Below are 8148 nucleotides of genomic sequence, written 5' to 3' on the forward strand. Positions count from 1 at the left end.
TTCCGCCGAACAATGGTGTTCGAACAAAACATGGGCGTAGCAAAAAAAAATGAAAAAAAAATTTTTTTTTTGAATTTCAACTATCATTAAATTTTACACAATGATTTCATGAAAAATCTGCAACGGGTCTTGCAAGAAAAAAGACAAAATTAACAATAACGAAGCTTGACAGATTCCTGGTAGAGATCTTACCAGCAGAACGGAAGTTATTTCAAAATAAATCCATTAAGGATGAATACACGAATCCATCGAGAGAATTTCCTAGAATTTCCTCCAAGAATTACACTAACAATTTCCCTTTTTTTTAATACATATTTTGATACATTGAGAGTTTCTTACGCGATTCTTACAGGTTTTCCATCTATTTTTTCAGAACATATTTAAGGGGGCAGAATCCGTCAAAAGCAGTTTTTTCGTTCAAAATCAAGAAAATTTACATGAAAATGTGTTCACTGTATTCTGATCCCCAACCGAAACTCAGTGAACACATTTTCATCGAATAATTTTGAGCTTTGAACAGAAAAACTGCTTTTGAAGTTTTGATGATGACGATGATTACAATGACGGAGCGTTGATCGTTAATCACCTTAACCATAACCCAGGAATTCTGGAATAAATTTGCTTTCAACAGACAAACCTAAGAACTTCAAAAATATTTCAAATGATTCAAAAATATAACTTGAAAACAAATTTTGACGACTTCCTCCAAGTTTGTTTTTTGCCTTTTTTTTATTTTCTTAGGGAGATTTTTAACACTGGGCTAGTTAATCTTGGAATCACCAGCTTAACTTCTCCGAAGGGAGTCGTCAGTATAGCCTTATTTGTCATAAGTGACTATCTCAGGGATGGTTTTTGATCCCTGGCCATCGGCGTGAGAGACGTGAGTTCTTATCACTACACCAGGCTCGTCCCCTTCCTCCAAGTAGTTCCCTAGCAATTGTGGCACTTTCAAGCATTTCCTTCGCCAGGGAGTTTCTTCAACTCATAGCTCGTCATAGAATAACACCTGGAATTTCTCAAGGGATTAATGAAGTGTTCGTAGATATCATTTTAAGACTTTCTTCATCTTCATAAAAAAAACAACCATTTTAGATAACTTTTCTAAGTTGTCCTCGTTTTGACTTAAATACCTTCGTGATTTCCTCTAGAAATCCCTCCACAGATTTCTTTCCTGAACAGTTTCTTCAAGAAATGGGATTCAATGCATCCTGGGATTCCCAAAAAAAAGTATCAAATGCATCCTGGGATCTACCAAAAAAAATCATCAAGAGATACCTTAAGAAATTCCACTCACTTAGCTTCTGGAATTTTAATTAAAAAAATGTATTAAGAACTCTTACAAAGATTCCTGAAAGAAGTTATTCAATGCCAATGAAAAAACAAATAACTTATAATAAAAGTTTATGTAACAAAAACTCAAAAATCTTTTGTGAATTTGACTTGTTATTTTACTATGACCACTTAAAACATTTTCTAAAAGCAAATATTGACCAATTAATTGCATCAGGGATTTAAACAAATTTTAAATCTTGGATTCCTTCATGGATTACTAGGAGAAGATCCCTCAGCACCCAATACTGGACAACGTCGAAAAATTGAGAAATAATGGTCCAATCAAGATGTGTTAGAAGAAAAGGAAGCTATTATGGAGAGTGATATTTGTGTAGAGCAACACATCCTTGAAATATGCATGCCTTTTTAAAAAAAGTAGAGATTTTTGAAAATCGATAAAAAGTTGACGTATCTACTTATATTTAAGTCTATTTAGTATTTTTTTTTATATCGGCAAAATAGTTAAGATCTCGCCAGAATAATCAAATATAATCATATTTTGAAAGTATAAATGTATTTTGCACCAAATTTAAACTAGATGAATCAACAATTTCAAGGCACAATATTCGGTTCATGGCCGCATCTCTCCATCCTCGGTTCTGCCCCACGCTCGCCAAATTGATACACACTTGATCCACCCACCTAGCTCGCTGCGCTCCACGCCTTCTTGTACCAACCGGACCCAAAGCGAACTACATCTTTGCAGGGTTGCTGTCCGGCATTCTTGTAACATACCCTGCTCATCGTATCCTTCCAGTTTTGGCTACCTTCTGGTTACTAAGTTTGCCGTAGAGTTGGGCGTAAATATATTATCTTACGTTATTGTCAGCCGTCAGCAAGGATCCAAGGTAGACGAACTCATCGACCACCTCAAACGTATCCCCGTCTATCGTAACTTTGCTACCTAGGTAGTGTTTCAATACAAGAACAAATAGTATTTTAAAGAAGGCATATATTCATGGTTATGACAAATGTTCATTTTGCCAAATGTTCGTTTGCGAAACGTCTTCAAGCGAAATGGCTCACCCGACCACTGCTGTGAGCCGCTCCTAACATGAAGTATAGACGTTTATATAGCTGTTATTACCATAATTAAAACTCATTTTAGAACCTATTAGTCTTAACATCTTTAAAAATCATTGATAAAACTCCGTTAAATCCGGAAAGATCCACACTACAGGAGGTTGTTGGGACTATTTCGTAAAACGATTGCTAAGTTAGTTTTGTAGCGTATGGAAATATCTACTTTTGTACACTATAAAGCATACATAAGAGCAATTCTATAGTTTTATTAGGTTAACTAGCGATATTAAATCTCTTGTAACATCCTAAAATATAGATTAAAACCAGTTATAAGAGCTTATGATCAAACAGAAATCAACCAATAAGTAATGAAAACTAAAAAAACATTTTTTTTATAATATTGAAACCACCATGACGTCACCAAATTATAATCATAACTCAAAATAATATTTTTTTGCCAGGCAGAAAAATTCATTACAATGGCGTGAAATTCATGCCAAATAAAATTTACTGGTGAATTGGAACAATGATTTATGACAAGACGCCACATATGCTACGTAATGATTGGTTATTTAATATTTTATTCCATTCCATTTTCAGGATGATTTGTAATTTAGAACCTAAAACCTAACAATGGATTCCGTCTAGCAAATCATTGCTGGTCTTGTCTAGGATGATTTAAGATCAATTGGTGATTATTCCGTTTAATATTATCATTCATTGTAGCTTTGCGCAAAGTCCTTAGCCGGCTGGAATCATCTTAAATCAGATTATTTGATACACACTAAAACTGATGGGTTTCTTGGAAGCCATGTCTTGAGCTTTATGCTCTCGGGAAATCTAGTGCTGTCAAAGAGGTGATCAAAACGAAAAAATATTTTATGAAGGAAATTGGTGAACTAATTCGTTTCGTTATGTATCTAATAATGTTTGAACTGGAATTTATAACTTATTTGTATGCCAAAGCCTGGTTGTACAAATGCAGAAACCAGTAAGCGATAGAAGTGCATCCAATCGTTGAGTTTTGAGAAGACTTTTTTTTCTATCTTTATTAACGAGATTTTTAGCCCTGGGCTAGTTCATCTCGGGACCAACGGCTTTACTTCCGTACTTCATAATTAAAAAAACAAGTATTTATCGAGCAACGGACTCATGTTCCGTAACCGGTCGTTTGAGAACGTCGCGACCCATTGGAAGCCCATACAATAGAAACCTCAGCCAGCGCAGTTGCTGGCTAGTGTAGTGTGCTATTCCTATATCTAAAAAACAATGCGCTCTCGGGCTAGGCATTGGATATATATAGAAAGCGTTGTGTTTGGATGGGCATCTAATTCTTCCGAAAGAGGTGCACTTTGCGAAAGAGGACCACGTGATTATTGAGCTGAAATCGAATTCAGGTTAACTTCTGCGTTCATGAGTCCTCTCATGGCGTAGTGGTTAACGCGCCCCAACTAAAGATCGAGGAGTCGTGAGTTCGATTCTCACTGAGAAGACGTGTAACTTTTTCGCAAATCTTCACATCAATTTGTCCATCTAATCCAATTGCAAATTATATGTAATGTTTAGCTTTTCGGTAGTTGTTAAGCAAGATGAGGTTGAAATAGACACTACAAAGATTCTTCAAAATATAATTTATTATCGACAAACTGAGTCGGCAATTATTTTAAAGTGGTTTTTACTGAGCTCTTTTCAATGTTTTATGAAATCTGTTTTGATATATAGGTACCCCTAATAAAACCTCGATAAATAACATCTGATATCAAAAAGCATTGACATTGTTACTTGGACTGTACCTACGTCAGTTCATGCGGAAAGATCTAGGGTTAAGGCAATTTAATGGCAGAGAGGTTTGCTTTTGGTTAGCAAGCTGGCTATGTATCAGGCGACGAAAAAGGCATGCTTTAATGATGGAAAAACTGAAGCATTGGGAAATAGTTTCTTGTCCGTCTCATGTTCTAGCGGTTGCCATGAACGAATACTTTCGTATTATTTAAGAATGAAAGATAGAAGAAGTGACAGATACAACTACAAAGTACTAGGAAAGTGACGGGCCTGGAATTGAACGCATGACCTTGCGCTTATGAAGCAGAAGCTATAGCCTTATGTATGTACGAAGTTTGCACTAAACTACTTCGAATAAAACTGTTTCAGATTCCCACAATACAGGATCGAAGAAGTCTTCTCGGGGATCATGTCTGCCTAGTAGGGTGTGGCTTATTTTTCAAAACTTCTCAAAACCAAACCAAGCATTTTTATCACATTAAAAGAGAAACCTCAAAGTTTGAGCTTAAAATATTAAGATTTAGGGGTAGCGCAAGCGTCTTGTGTGTGAATTTTCAAGTTATAGAAAAGGGGTTTCAGGTAAATCACCAAAACTTTATTATTTTTAACCAGTTTTGAACATTTAGCACCATTATCTTTAAAATTAAATTTATGAAAACTTTGAAGATCATCAAATTTGTCTAAAATCTAAACTAGTCTAAGTTAAAAATAGTTTTCTTAATTTTTTCCCTCATTATAAAAAATCATCGTTGTTTGCCCATAACTTCATAAATACTCAACCAATTTCAAATCTTTTAACACATTTGTGAAGAAAATTTAGTTGTTTTCAAACTGATCATATAAAACGTTTTTTTTATTAGTTTTGATTCAGTTATTCAACAGAAATATGATTTTGAAGAAAAATAAAATTCCTTTGGATATTTTTAGTTTTTTTTGGCCGGAAATTGCATATTTTTTATTAAACTTAAGTAACTTTAAACTTAAAGTAACATTAAACATGTGCACACATATTTTTGTTTCAAAATTATTTTTAAAATTGTCGCAAAGCCCTTTTTAAAAGTTTAACAAATGAGAACAACCAGTTTCAGCTTCAAAAATAAACATTAACAACTGGCAAAATCTTTAAAAAAATCGTTTTTCGTTAAATAATATAACGTTTTTATGCAGTTTTTATTGAATACCTTGATCAAAACAATTTTTTTAGTGAAATTTGTTGTATTAACAGTTTGAAAACAATAAAATTAGCTTCAAAAGCATGATAAAAGAATTAGACTCGGTTGAGTATTCATGAAAATATGGTAAAACAAAAATATTTTTTTTCATAAAATGAGGAAAAATTTGGAGTTAACTATTTTAAACTTAATATTGTTTTGATTTTAGACGAACTTGGTGTTCCATGAAGTTTGAATAAATTTAATTTTGACTGGAACGATGATCAAACTTACAAAGTTGGTTGAAACATATTAAAGTTATGTATACTTCACTGAGGATCATTATTTATAATTTAAAAATTTATCTATAAGTCGCTTGCGTCACCTCTAAATGTTGATATTTTTGGCTTAAATTTTGAAGTTTCTCTTTCGATGTGATTTTGATTCAAAAGAATACACGATTCTTTGGTTTTGAGAACTTTTGCATAATAAGCCGCATCCTATAAGCCAGCAGTCATTAAAGTCAGAAAAAATATCCAAAGGATTTCTCATGGTAAAGTTTTGTAAATTTTGGAAGGTATTCTTGGAAATAAAAACATAAATAACATAATCATCAACAAATGATAGGCGTTATTCTTATCCCGAGGATAATTCAAGGTGTAATTCTTGAAGCAACTCTTGTGGAAATAAAGAATTGTATTGAGTCAGTAAAGAATTATTTTTGAGGAATCATTAGTGTAATGTTTCGACGAAAGCTTTATGTAATTTATGGAAACTTACTGATGGAATTCTCGAAATGGTCTATTTACATTTGCTAAAATTTCGTGAAGTAATTCCTTTTGCTTTTAAAAGCAAACCTGGAGTACATAAAAAATATAGTCCAAGAAATGCCTGGAGGAACTTCTGAGAGAATTCCTTGAGCCATCTCTACAATAATCTCGAGATAACATTTGTATAAGGCGGGTTTTCATCGGAAATGCTATTGAATGTGAAACGCCATTAATGCCGCTAAAAATCAATGTGATAGAAAACACAAACCGCAAGTGTGCTCTTAGAGGAAGTTTCCGTGTCCTCATGGGGAATTTTCTTCACTTAGTCTCTTGGTCAATTTGGTTGGATATTTCCCCTGAACAAAAAATAAGTAATTCTACAAGGTTGTTTACACGGTCCACCACAAACACACTTATGGTGTCATCGGAGTTTAGCATAAATTGAATAGCTTGGAGATTCTTCTGAAATGATATTTTACATAAAACAGCATAACCAGAGCTCCTTTAAGTATCCTGCAAAGATTTTTTTGAAGGATTCTTTCGAATGTGGGGAGTGGTAAACTGCGAGGGGTGGGAAATTACAGCTGGTGAATCGGCGAGCTGCCGAATTTGTTGATACCAGTTTCTCCGACAGTGGTTGCTTTCGTTTCTACATGATTGTTCATTGTACAAGAGAAACTGGCATCAACAAATTCGGCAGCTCGCCGATTCACCAGTCATTATTTCCCACCCCTCGCAGTTTATCACTCCCCGCATCTACTGATTGCTTAGATTGATGTACCTTCCCTCAAGATACTTTGGTTCTTACAAACGGAGGAATCCCATAAAAAAACTCTTTGCAGCATACTTACAGAAGCTCTGGGGTTATTACTGGATAAAATTTATGAGGATTTGTTAGGAAGGTTATTGCACTCTTTCACCATCAATCGAGGCCTTCCTTAACCGAGTGGTTAGAGTCCGCGGCTACAAAGCAAAGCCATGCTGAAGGTGTCTGGGTTCGATTCCCGATCGGTCCAGGATCTTTTCGTAAGGGAAATTTCCTTCACTTCCCAGGGCATAGAGTATAATCCTACCTGCCACACGATATACGAATGCAAAAATGGTAACATTGGCAAAAAAGCTCTCAGGTGATAACTGTGGAAGTGTTCATAAGAACACTAAGCTGAGAAGCAGGCTCTATCTCAGTGAGGACGTTAATGCCAAAAAGAAGAAGACCATCTATAAAATTTCCGAACCTATTGCAATCAGTTCAGAAGCATTAACTGGTCTAGTTGCCTACTCGATAAACTATATAAAACCGCATTTTTGACACCACCTTACTCATTGTAATAGAATACGAAGGGTTACTGATGATAATCCTGGCTACGCCCATGGTAGCGAACCTCCTAACCCATTTCGATGGCAAAGGTTACTCTCGGTTTGAAACCACGAGGAGCAGCACCAACTAGTAAAAAGTGTTACCGAAAATGATTGATAGATTCATTTAGCAGCGAAAAATGATCCACCCAGCATGCCGAAGCAACAACAAGGCTGTTCCGTAGGTCACGGGCTGCTCCTCATCTCTTGTAGGTCGGGGATGAAATACGCGCCGTGAAATGTGATGTCATTGTTATGTAAAGCCTATCACGCAATTCGGTAAGGGCTTCAATATGCAAAATGTAATTGCATCCACGTCGAAGATCGAGGCCAATCCAATCTATCTCCTTATTGCTGCCAAGAGCAAGATGAGAGACGGTTTGGCTTGGATTAATGATAGATTCCAAATGCCTCGAGGCATCTCTGCAGGATTGAAATAACTCGCTGGCATTTGGCGTCAGTCAGCTGACGAAATGAACCACGCAGGTGTTGAGATTTGGATTTCCGAAATGTCAAATTTGAAAATATGTTGGGGATGATGCTGAAGCCGTATCGTGTTTCAATGACATTCGACAGCGCTAGTTGCTTCATGGCAATCGTGAGCTAGGAATCACCACAAACTACAATTCCGTGCCATAAAGTGGAGTGAAAGTATTTGGAATTACTCCACTCCATTGTACACAATTGGTACTGCTTGGTACTTGACCTCATGGCCGAATAGGCAAACGATGATC

The 8148-nt window shown here is 35.6% G+C and overlaps 1 non-coding gene across 1 annotated transcript; it reads left to right on the plus strand.

Moving 5' to 3' along the window:
- Window positions 1–3774: 3774 nt before the first annotated feature.
- Trnaf-aaa lies at window positions 3775–3848 on the plus strand. Its single transcript has one exon. It is a non-coding gene; the product is annotated as a tRNA-Phe (tRNA).
- Window positions 3849–8148: the final 4300 nt, after the last annotated feature.

The sequence above is a fragment of the Aedes aegypti genome, chromosome 3, assembly GCF_002204515.2.
Source record: "Aedes aegypti strain LVP_AGWG chromosome 3, AaegL5.0 Primary Assembly, whole genome shotgun sequence".
Classification (NCBI taxonomy): domain Eukaryota; kingdom Metazoa; phylum Arthropoda; class Insecta; order Diptera; family Culicidae; genus Aedes; species Aedes aegypti.